General features: G+C 35.0%; 1 protein-coding gene across 2 annotated transcripts in view; it reads right to left on the bottom strand.

Annotated features, from left to right (window-relative positions):
• Nucleotides 1-12,953, bottom strand: part of LOC134628176 (receptor-type tyrosine-protein phosphatase gamma-like) — a 470,111-nt gene that overhangs the window by 119,327 nt on the left and 337,831 nt on the right. The window lies entirely within an intron of this gene.

Below are 12,953 nucleotides of genomic sequence, written 5' to 3'. Positions count from 1 at the left end.
GTTCACCATTCAAATTTTAAACTATTTTGCTGTTTTTGCTCTTTCCGGCTATATCTTTTGGTATTTTTAACTATTATACTTTTTAAAATATTAAGCTTTTTTCCTTTAATTTGTCCCATTGAAATGAATGGGAAACTTCCGCAATTCTGCTAAAACTTGCTTGTTTTTGAAACTTAACTACTTCCTCATATTTTCACGTAGAACAACCATTCAAACTTTATAATGTTCTCAAATTATTGGGCGATTCAGGTATAAATCAGCTTTTTCAAATCTTTTACTGTTTTATTTTTATCCCTCTTAAAGTTTTCAGTTTCATTTTTGTGATTTTTCAGAAAATACATGCGTTGTTATGGTTGCTATGCACCTGGCTTTCAGTGTGCCACTGTAAGTTTCACAGTCTTCTCTTCATGTCCGAACAACTTCTTGCTACTTGCTCAATTTTCACTCAACTTCCACAAATTATACATCAAAACGTAGGTATTTATGCTGGCTTTCTGAAAATGTCACTGTCATTGTTGTGGGATTTACAGAATTTTGGCAAATCTCCTCAGACCAACACAAGGTCGGAAAAGTCTCCATACAAAGTCAATGGAGAGTTTGCTCAAAATCACCGTTTGATTTCTGTCATGAGAGGCATTTTCGAATCGTCATATCTCCATAACGAAGCGAAGTTAAAACATGAGGCTTGTCCCAGTATATCTTCAGACACTCCTGACGCTCACAATTCAAGAATTTTTTTCTCACCTATTACCGTTCTGAGATGAGTTACACTTGTTTGAGGGTAGGAAATTCGCCCTTCGCTCAGATTTCTTCAGATTTCAAACTCTGGAAATGAACCACTTTTTTCTCTCGTCATATCTTTTTTTTGGATTTCCACAGAGACCTGAAAATTTCCATGACTGTTCACCAAAGCCTGCTGTCTCTTACGGTGAAAGAATGATATCGAAACTCAAAATAGATTTAGAGTTAGAAAGCGTTGTTTGTGGGCAGGTCAAGGCAGTTGTTGCTTCGCCTCTACTTAGTTATGGTGCATTACAAGTCAAATATCTTTAATAATTCATATTTTAATTATGAATCGTGAACACTTTAAGATTCCCCCATCTCTTCTGAACAAAACGGTGTAAGAATGAGCGTTCTAACCCCTACGGTTAGGAAATTATAGCCATTTGTTTGAGGGGAATGCTCACTATGAGAAATAGACAGCACAAATCCTGTCTCTGTTCTGCGTGTGTGTAAAAACAGGTGCACATGTTTTGGCGGGAAAATGGACACAGCCTCTCTGATTGGTGGATTCAAATTTAGCAGCTCCCAGGCTGCTTGACTGACCTAGAAACTTGATTTTCTCTCCCTGTGTGTGTGTGTGTGTGTGTGTGTGTGTGTGTGTGTGTGTGTGTGTGTGTGTGTGTGTGTGTGTGTGTGTGTGTGACACAGAGAGAGAGAGAGAGAGAGCCTTTTTATGGGAGCATCTTATTGTATGATTTAAATTAAATATATTTAGACTGGTTGACTGAATTTGATCCTGTGTGTCTCTCTGTGCATGTGTGTTTCCATATGTGTACATATTTGGGATTGTGTGACTGTTATACTTTTTTTGCTGATTATTTTTCGTTTCACAATTACATTTGAGGGACCCTTAGCATGTTCAGGATTTGTTCAGCTGTCCATTTTGCTTTTCCAATTTTTCTATTTAAGTTATTACTATTGTGCTAAGTCATAGCATTTGTGCTGCTTTTCAGTATTTGTGCTAAATACAGCATTTCTGCTAAATCATACTATTTCCGCTATTTTATAGGATTTCTACTTAATATAATATTTCTGCTTAATTATACTATTCCTCTCATTTTTCATATTTCTGCTAAGTTCTGCTATGCTATTTTATTTCTGCCAAGTATTATGTTTCCTCTAAGATATTAGAGTTCTGCTAAGTTACTACATTTTAGCAAAGTTCCTTTGCTTCTGCAAAGTTTTTACAATTTCTGCAACTTTTCAGCTAGTTTCAGCAGACAGCTTCAGCGTTCCAGCATCCACACTGCATTTTCGCAGGAAATGCAAATTTTTCTAGTTATTATTATTATTCTTCAAGTTGCTTCCGTACGTTTTTCGCCGTAGAACTACTTCCACAATTTTTGTGCTATTTTCACCGTTCAAATTTTAAACTATTCTGCTATTTCTGCTCTTTCCGGCAATGATTTTTGGTTTTTTCTGCTATTATACTTTTTAAAATATTAAGTTTTTTTCCTTTAATTTGTCCCATTGAAATGAATGGAAAACTTCCAAAATTCTGCTAAAACTTGCCTGTTTTTGAAACTTAACTACTTCCTCATACTTTCACCTAGAACAACCATTCAAACTTTAAAATGTTCACAAATTATTGGGCTATTCATGTATGATTCAGCTTTTTCATATCTTTTACCATTTTCATCTTATCCTTCTTTAAGTTTTGAGTTTCATTTTTGTGATTTTTCAGAAAATACATGCGTTGTTATGGTTGCTATGCACTTGGCTTTCAGTGAGCCACTGTAAGTTTTGCAGTCTTCTCTTCATGTCCGAACAACTTCTTGCTACTTGCTCAATTTTCACTCAACTTCCACAAGTTATACATCAAAACGTAGGTATTTTTGCTGGCTTTCAGAATATGTCATTGTCATTGTTGTGGGATTTATAGAATTTTGCCAAATCTCCTCAGACCAACACAAGGTCGGAAAAGTCTCCATACAAAGTCAATGGAGAGTTTGTTCAAAATCACCGCTTGATTTCTTTCATGAGAGGCATTTTCGAATCGTCATATCTCCTTAACGAAGCGAAGTTAAAACATGAGGCTTGTCCCAGTATATCTTCAGACACTCCTGACGCTCACAATTAAAGAATTTTTTTCTCACCTATTACCGTTCTGAGATGAGTTACACTTGTTTGAGGGTAGGAAATTCGTCCTTCGCTCAGATTTCTTCAGATTTCAAACTCTGGAAATGAGGCACTTTTTTCTCTCGTCATATCTTTTTTTTGGATTTCCACAGAGACCTGAAAATTTCCATGACTGTTCACCAAAGCCTGCTGTCTCTTACGGTGAAAGAATGATATCGATACTCCAAATAGATTTAGAGTTACAAAGCTTTGTTTGAGGGCAAGTCAGGGCAGTTTTTTCTTCGCCTCTACTCAGTTATGGTGCATTAGAAGTCAAATATCTTCAATAATTCATATTTTATTGATAAATTGTCAACACTGTAAGATTCCCCCATCTCTTCTGAACAAAACGGTGTAAGAATGACTGTTCTAGCCCCTACAGTTAGGAAATTATGGCCATTTGTTTGAGGGGAGTCCTGACTATGAGAAATAGACTGCAGAAATCCTGTCTCTGTGCTGCGTGTGTAAAAACAGGTGCACCAGTTTTGGCGGGAAAAAGCACAGAGCCTCTCTGATTGGTGGATTCAAATTTAGCAGCTCCCAGGCTGCTTGGCTGACCAAGAAACTTGATTTTCTCTCCCTGTGTGTGTGTGTGTGTGTGTGTGTGTGTGTGTGTGTGTGTGTGTGTGTGTGTGTGTGTGTCACACACACACACACACAGAGTGAGAGAGCCTTTCTATGGGAGCATCTTATTGTATGATTTAAATTCAATATATTTAGACTGGTTGACTGAATTTGATCCTGTGTGTGTCTCTCTGTACATGTGTGTTTCCATATGTGTACATATTTGTGATTGTGTGACTGTTATACTTTTTTTTTTTGCTGATTTTTTTTCATTTAACAATTACAATTGAGGGACCCTTAGCATGTTCAGGATTTTTTCAGCTGTCCATTTTGCTTTTCCAATTTTTCTATTTAACTTATTACTATTGTGCTAAGTCATAGCATTTCTGCTGATTTAAGTATTTGTGCTAAATACAGCATTTCTGCTAAATCATACTATTTCTGCTATTTTATAGGATTTGTACTTAATATAATATTTCCGCTTAATTATAGTATTTCTGCCATTTTATAGTATTTGTGCTAAAACATAGTATTTGTACTAAATGCAGTATTTCTGGGTAATCATTGTATTTCTATATATTTGTGCCAGGTCCCCAGGGAGTCAGTCCTCTGTAAGGACTGTAATATTCAAACTTACCTATCAGGACCTGGACGGCTTCCCAGCCAGCCAATCATATCTGAGCCCTGGCACATTCAAATTTGCATATTGTTGGCTTCATGGCTTCTAAGACAACCAATCATATCTGAGCCCTGGCACATTCAAATTTGCATATTGTTGCCTTCATGGCTTCCCAGCCAGCCAATCATATCTGAGCCCTGGCACATTCAAATTTGCATATTGGGGCATTCATGGCTTCTAAGCCAACCAATCATCTATGTCATATATCTTTAATATTTTATATTTGTATTTTAAATTGTCAACATTTCAAGATTCCCCCATGTCTTCTGAACAAAACGGTCTAAGAATGACTGTTTTAGCCCCTACGGTTAGGAATTTATGGCTGTTTGTTTGAGGGGAGTCCTGACTATGAGAAATACACTGCAAAAATCCTGTCTCTCTCTGTGCTGCATGTGTAAAAGCCTGCACTTGGTGCACCAGTTTTGGCGGAAAAAAGCACACAGCCTCTCTGATTGGTGGATTCAAATTGAGAAGCTCACAGCTGTTTTACTGACCTAGAATCATGCTGTTCACTTGCTGCTGCTGTGTGTGTGTGTGTGTGTGTGTGTGTGTGAGAGAGAGAGAGAGAGAAAGAGAGAGAGAGAGACAGGGAGGGAGGGAGGGAGGGAGAGAGAGAGAGAGAGAGAAAGAAAGACACACAAAAACCTTTTTAGGGCAGCATCTCATTGGTGGATAGAAATTTAATATATTCAGACTGGTTGACTGGCATAGACCCTGTGTGTTTGGCTCTCTCTATGCTGCACATGTGTAAGCAGTTGCACCTGTTTTGGCGGGAAAAAGTACACAGCCTCTCTGATTGGTGGATTCAAATTTAGTAGCTCCCAGGCTGCTTGAATGACCTACAAACGTGCTGTTCTCTTCCTGTGTGTGTGTGTGTGTGTGTGTGTGTGTGTGTGTGTGATTGTGTATGTGTGTGACAAAGAGAGAGAGACAGAGAGGGCGAGAGAGAATTTCTATTGGAGCATCTTATTGTATGATTTTAATGTAATATATTTAGACTTGTTGACTGAATTTGATCCTGTGTGTCTCTCTGTGCTTGTGTGTTTCCATATGTGTCTATATTTGTGATTGTGTGACTGTTATACTTTTTTTTGCTGATTCTTTTTTCATTTAACAATTACATTTGAGGGACCCTTAGCATGTTCAGCATTTGTTCAGCTGTCCATTTTGCTTTTCCAATTTTTCTATTTAAGTTATTACTATTGTGCTAAGTCATAGCATTGCTGCTGCTTTTCAGTATTTGTGCAAAATACAGCATTTCTGCTAAATCATACTATTTCTGCTATTTTATAAGACTTGTGCTAAATACTGCATTTCTGCTAAATCATACTATTTCTGCTATTTTATAAGACTTGTGCTAAATATTCCATTTCTGCTAAATCATACTATTTCTGCTTTTTTATGAGATTTGTGCTAAATACAGCATTTCTGCTAAATCATACTATTTCTGCTATTTTATAAGATTTGTGCTAAATAGAGCATTTCTGCTAAATCATAGTATTTCTACTATATTATAATTTTTCTTTCTAAATATAGCATTTCTGCTATAGAATAGTTCTTCTGCTATGTTATAATATTTGTGCTAAACTGGAGTATTTTTGCTAAAACACAGTATTTATTTAAAATTACAATATTCATAGTATATTACAGTATCTCTGGTAAATCACAGCATTTCTGCTATGTTGTACTGTTTTTCTAAATCATACTATTTCTGTAATGTTTAAGAATGTTTGGCTAAATATATTCTGTCTGTTATCTTATACTATTTCTCCTAAATTCTTGTATTTTTGAGAAGTTATCGTGTTTCTGAGAAGTTACAATGTTTCTGCTAAGTTTTGCTTTGCTGTTGTACTTCTGCCAAGTATTATTTTCCCTCTAAGATATTGCAGTTCTGCTAAGTTACTGCATTTTAGCAAAGTTCCTTTGCTTCTGCAAAGTTTTTACAATTTCTGCAACTTTCCAGCTTTTTCAGCTATTTTTAGCAGACAGCTTCAGCGTTTCAGCATCCACACTGCATTTTCGCAGGAAATGCAAATTTTTCTAGTTATTCTTCAAGTTGCTTCCGTACGTTTTTCGCCGTAGAACTACTTCCACAATTTTTGTGCTATTTTCACCATTCAAATTTTAAACTATTCTGCTATTTTTGCTCTTTCCGGCTATGACTTTTGCTATTTTTTGCTATTATACTTTTTAAAATATTAAGCTTTTTTCCTTTAATTTGTCCCATTGAAATGAATGGGAAACTTCCGCAATTCTGCTAAAACTTGCTTGTTTTTGAAACTTAACTACTTCCTCATACTTTCACCTAGAACAACCATTCAAACTTTAAAATGTTCACAAATTTTTCTGCTATTCTTGTATGATTCAGCTTTTTCATATCTGTTACCATTTTCATCCTATCCCTTTTTAAGTTTTGAGTTTCATTTTTGTGATTTTTCACAAAATACATGTGTTGTTATGGTTGCTATGCACTTGGCTTTCAGTGAGCCACTGTAAGTTTCGCAGTCTTCTCTTCATGTCCAAACAACTTCTTGCTACTTTCTCAATTTTCACTCAACCCACACAAATTATACATCAAAACGTAGGTATTTTTGCTGGCTTTCAGAAAATGTCACTGTCATTGTTGTGGGATTTATAGAATTTTGGCAAATCTCCTCAGACCAACACAAGGTTGGAAAAGTCTCAATACAAAGTCAATGGAGAGTTTGTTCAAAATCACCGCTTGATTTCTGTCATGAGAGGCATATTCGAATCGTCATATCTCCTTAACGAAGCGAAGTTAAAACATGAGGCTTGTCCCAGTATATCTTCAGACACTCCTGACGCTCACAATTCAAGAATTTTTTTCTCACCTATTACCGTTCTGAGATGAGTTACACTTGTTTGAGGGTAGGAAATTCGTCCTTCGCTCAGATTTCTTCAGATTTCAAACTCTGGAAATGAGGCACTTTTTTCTCTCGTCATATCTTTTTTTTGGATTTCCACAGAGACCTGAAAATTTCCATGACTGTTCACCAAAGCCTGCTGTCTCTTACGGTGAAAGAATGATATCAATACTCCAAATAGATTTAGAGTTAGAAGGCGTTGTTTGAGGGTGAGTCAAGGCAGTTTTCTCTTCGCCTCTACTCAGTTATGGTGCATTGCAAGTCAAATATCTTTAATAATTCATATTTTAATGATAAATTGTCAACACTTGAAGATTCCCCCATCTCTTCTGAACAAAACAGTGTAAGAATGACTGTTTTAGCACCTACGGTTAGAAAATTATAGCCATTTGTTTGAGGGGAGTCCTGACTATGAGAAATAGACTGCAGAAATCCTGTCTCTCTGCTGCGTGTGTGTAAAAAGAGGTGCACCTGTTTTGGCGGGAAAAAGTGCACAGCCTCTCTGATTGGTGGATTCAAATTTAGCAGCTCCCAGGCTGCTTGACTGACCTAGAAACTTGATTTTCTCTCCCTGTGTGTGTGTGTGTGTGTGTGTGTGTGTGTGTGTGTGTGTGTGTGTGTGTGTGTGTGTGTGTGTGACACACACAGAGAGAGAGAGAGAGAGAGAGAGAGAGAGAGACTTTTTATGGGAGCATCTTATTGTATGATTCAAATTCAATATATTTAGGCTGGTTGACTGAATTTGATCCTGTGTGTCTCTCTGTGCTTGTGTGTTTCCATATGTGTTCATATTTGTGATTGTGTGACTATTATACTTTTTTTTTGCTGATTTTTTTTCATTTAACAATTACATTTGAGGGACCCTTAGCATGTTCAGGATTTTTTCAGCTGTCCATTTTGCTTTTCCAATTTTTGTATTTAACTTATTACTATTGTGTCATAGCATTTCTGCTGATTTACAGTATTTGTGCTAAATACAGCATTTCTGCTAAATCATACTATTTCTGCTATTTTATAGGATTTGTACTTAATATAATATTTCTGCTTAATTATAGTATTTCTGCCATTTTATAGTATTTGTGCTAAAACATAGTATTTCTACTAAATGCACTATTTCTGGGTAATCATTGTATTTCTATATATTTCTGCCAGGTCCCCAGGGACCTGGGGACCTGGCATCCACACTGCATTTTCGCAGGAAATGCAAATTTTTCTAGTTCTTTATTATTCTTGGGGGTTTCCGTACATTTTTTGCCGCTTAACTACTTCCTCAGTTTTCAGCCGATTTTCTCAGTTCAAACTCTAAACTGTTCTGCTATTTCTGCTAATGTGTGCTATGACTTTTGGTGTTTATTACTATTATACTTTTTAAAATATTACACTTTTTTCCTTTAATTTGTCCCATTGAAATGAATGGAAATCTTCAGAAATTCTGCTAAAACTTGCATGTTTTTGAAACTTAACTACTTCCTCATACTTTCACCTAGAAACTCCATTCAAACTTTAAAATGTTCTCAGATTATTGGGCTATTCCTGTATGATTCAGCTTTTTCAGATCTTCTACCGTTTTAATTTTATACCTCTTTAAGTTTTCAGTTGCAAAATTGTGATTTTTCAGAAAATACATGCGTTGTTATGGTTGCTATGCAATTAACTTACAGTGTACACTCATCCATTCTGAATTTTCTCTTCATGTCTGAACAACTTCTTGCTACTCGCTCAATTTCCACTCAAGCCCCACAAATTATACTTCAGAACGTAGGTATTTTTGCTGGCTTTCAGAAAATGTCACTATCATTGTTGTGGGACTTACAGATGTTTTGCAAATCTCCTCAGAGTAACATAAAGTCTCAAAACTTTCCATAGAGAGTCAATGGACAGTTTGTTCAAAATCAGCGCTGGATTTGTCTAATGAGAGGCATTTTCAAATCGTCATATCTCCTTAATGAAACAAAGTTGAGGCATGACGCTTGTGCCAATATATCTTCAGACATCCCTGATGCTCACAATTCAAGAATTTTTTTCTCACCTATTACCGTTTGGCCATGAATTACATTTGTTTGAGGGTAGGAAATTCGTGCCTTGCTCTGATCTCTTCAGATTTCAAACTCTGGAAATGAGGCACTTTTTTCTCTCGTCATATCTTTTTGATGGATTTCAACAGAGACCTGAAAATTTCCATGACTGTTCACCAATGCCTGCTGTTTCTTACGGTGAAAGAATGATTTTGATGCTCCATATAGATTTAGAGTTACAAAACGTTGTTTGGGGGCAAGTCAATGCAGTTTTGCTTCGCCTCTACTCAGTTACAGTGTATTACAAGTCATATATCTTCAATAATTTATATTTTATCTCTAAATTATGAAGACCTCCAGATTCCCCCATCTCTTCTGAACAAAACGATGTCAGAATGAGCGTTGTAGCCCCTACGGTTAGGAAATTATGGCCATTTGTTCGAGGGGAATCCTGAATGGGAGAAATACACTGCAGAAAACCCATAGCTCTCTGTGTGTCTGTGTGTGTAAGTGCTGATTACAGCAGGTGCAGCCAATTTAGCTGACCTAGATATACCAAGTCCAGACTCTTAACAGCCACTGCTCCCTTTGCTCTCTGTGTATGTGTGTGTGTGTGTATCAATATTTCTCCCATGTTAAAGTATTACTCCTCCATAATAGTATTTGTGCTAAATCAAAGTACTTCTACTACATCTTAGTACTTCTGCTCAATCACAGTATTTCTGCTAAATCATAGTATTTTTGAAAAATCATGGTATTTGTGCCAAATCATGGTTTTGGGGCCAAACCAATAATATTTATTTCATGTTATGAGATTACTACTAAGTGGGGGAATGTCTGTTATGTTATAGTATATGTGCTGAATATAGTATATCTGCCAAATCATAGTATTTATCTCAAATTATAGTATTTATGGAAAATTACAGTATTTCTGCTAAAAATCAGAAATAGTACCTTTTAGCAGAAATTTCTGTCAAAAGATATCATTTATATTAAAACATAGTATTTCTGCTAAATCATACTATTTGTGCCAAATCATAGTATTTGTACTAAGTCATAGTACTTGTGCCAAATCATAGTATTTGTACCCAATCATAGTATTTCTGCCATATCATCGTATTTGTGCCAAATCATGGTATTTTTTTTTGCCAAATCATAGTATTTGTTCTAAGTCATAGTACTTGTGCCAAATCATAGCATTTGTACCCAATCATAGTATTTCTGCCATATCATCGTATTTGTGCCAAATCATAGTATTTGTACTAAGTCATAGTACTTGTGCCAAATCATAGTATTTGTACCCAATCATAGTATTTCTGCCATATCATTGTATTTGTGCCAAATCATGGTATTTTTTTGCCAAATCATGGTATTTGTGCCAAATCATGTTATTTGTGCCCAATTAAAATTTCTGTTATGTTATAGTATTACTACTAAATCGTAGAATTTCTGTTATGTTATAGTATATCTGCTGATTATAGTATATGTGCCAAATCATAGTATTTATAGCAAATCATAGTATTTATCCCAAATCATAATATTTATGCAAAATTACAGTATTTCTGCTAAAAGCAGAAATAGTACCTTTTAGCAGAAATTTATATCAAAAGATATTATTTATGTTAAAACATAGTGTTTCTGCTAAATCATAGTATTAGTGCCAAATCATAGTATTTGTACTAAGCCATAGTACTTGTGCCAAATCATAATATTTGTACCCAATCATAGTATTTCTGCCAAATCATGGTATTTGTGCCAAATCATGGTATTTTTTTGCCAAATCATGGTATTTGTGCCAAATTAGAGTATTTGTGCCCAATTAAAATTTCTGTTATGTTATAGTATTACTACTAGGTCGTAGAATTTCTGTTATGTTATAGTATATCTGCTGATTATAGTATATGTGCCAAATCATAGTATTTATAGCAAATCATAGTATTTGTGCCCAAACATAGTATTTCTGCCAAATTGTAGTATTTGTGCAAAAACATATGTCTGCAAAATCACAGTATATCTGTTATATTATAGTATTACTACTAAGGCATAGTATTTCTACCTAATCATAGTATTCCTTCAAAATCATAGTATTACTGCAATGTCATAGTATTTGAGCAAAATCGTAGTATTTGTGCAAAAACATACTATGTCTGCAAAATCACAGTATATCTGTTATGTTATAGTATTACTAATAAGGCATAGTATTTCTACCAAATCGTAATATTCCTTCTAAATCATAGTATTACTGCAATTTCATAGTATTTGAGCGAAATCGTAGTATTTGTACTAAATCATGGTATTTGTGACAAATCATAGTGTTTTTTGCAAATCATATTATTTGAACCAAAACTTTGTATTTGTACGAAGTCATAGTATTTCTTCTAAATCATAGTATTTCACCCAAATCTCAGTAGTTGTGCTAAAACCCAGTATTATTGCCAAATCGTAGTATTTGTACTGAAACATAGTATTTCTGCCAATAAGAGTATTTGTACTAAATCATAGTACTTGTCCCAAATCATAGTATTTCTGCCATATTGTGCTAGTTGTGCAAAAACATAGGCTGTCTGCAAAATTATAGTAGATCTATTATGTTATAGTATTACTACTAAGTCGTAGACTTTCTGTTTTGTTATAGTATATCTGCTGAATATAGTATATGTGCCAAATCATAGTATTTATAGCAAATCATTGTATTTGTGCTAAAACATAGTATTTCTGCCACATTATAGTATTTGTGTAAAACCAGAATGTCTGCAAAATCATCATATAACTGTGATGTTATGGTTTTTACTACTAATGCATAGTATTTCTGCAAAATCATAGTATTTTTGCAGAAACATAGTACTCCTGGTAAATCATAGTATTTCTACTAAATAATAGTATTTCTGCCAGATCATATTATTTGTTTCAAATCATAGCATTCGAACCAAATCATAGTATTTGTGCCAAAACATTGTATTTGTACAAAGTCATAATATTTCTTCTAAATCATAGTATTTCAATCAAATCTCAGTAGTTGTGCTAAAATGCAGTATTATTGCCAAATCATAGTATTTGTACCCAAACATATCAGTTCAACTTATTTAACTCTTCTCAACAGCCCAACACCTCTTCTTCACCCCGTTTCAGCAGAATTGTGAGTTTTTTCACCCCTTTTCAGCACAAATCCCAGCTTTTTCAGGTGTTTTCAACAGAAATCTCTTTTTTAGCAGAAATTCTGCTGATTCACCCTTTTTCAGTGCAATGTTCTACTTCTTTACCTCTTTTCAGTAGAAATTCTGCTGATTCACCTATTTTAAGCAGAATTTTCAGCCTTTCACCTCTTATCAGTACAAATCTCAGTATCTTCTGCTCTTTTCAGAAGGAACCTTTTCACCTCTTTTCAGTACATATTTTAAATTCTTTACCCCTTTTAAGCAGAATGTTTGCATTTTCACCTCTTTTCAGCAAATGATTCTGCTTCTTCACCTGTTTTCAGCAGAATTTTTCAGTTTCTTTACTGCCATACAATTTTTGCAGCTTTTCAAAATTTTCAGTGATTTTCAGCAGACAGCTTCAGCGTTCCGGCATCCACACAGCATTTTCGCAGGAAATGCAAATTTTTCTAGTTGTGTGGATGCCTCAAGGCATCCACACTATTGTTTTCCTGTTTCTCTTTATTCTTTATCTTTATTCTTCTAGTTGCTCCGTTCTTTGCCGATTAACTACTCCCTCAGTTTTCAGCCGATTTTCACCGTTCAAACTTTAAAAAATTCTGCTCTTTCTGCTAATGTGTGCTATGACTTTTGGTGCTCATAACTTCTATACTTTTTGAGATATTGAATTTTTTATGCAATATTTTTGCCCATTGAAATGAATGGAACACATTATCAATGTGGTCACTTGTTTCTGCTCGCTGGGCTGAGCTGT

This window comes from Pelmatolapia mariae, linkage group LG5 (genome assembly GCF_036321145.2).
Source record: "Pelmatolapia mariae isolate MD_Pm_ZW linkage group LG5, Pm_UMD_F_2, whole genome shotgun sequence".
NCBI classification, from domain to species: Eukaryota; Metazoa; Chordata; class Actinopteri; order Cichliformes; family Cichlidae; genus Pelmatolapia; species Pelmatolapia mariae.
The sequence above is the reverse complement of the archived record's forward strand: the minus strand, read 5'-3'. Positions and strand labels throughout refer to the sequence as shown.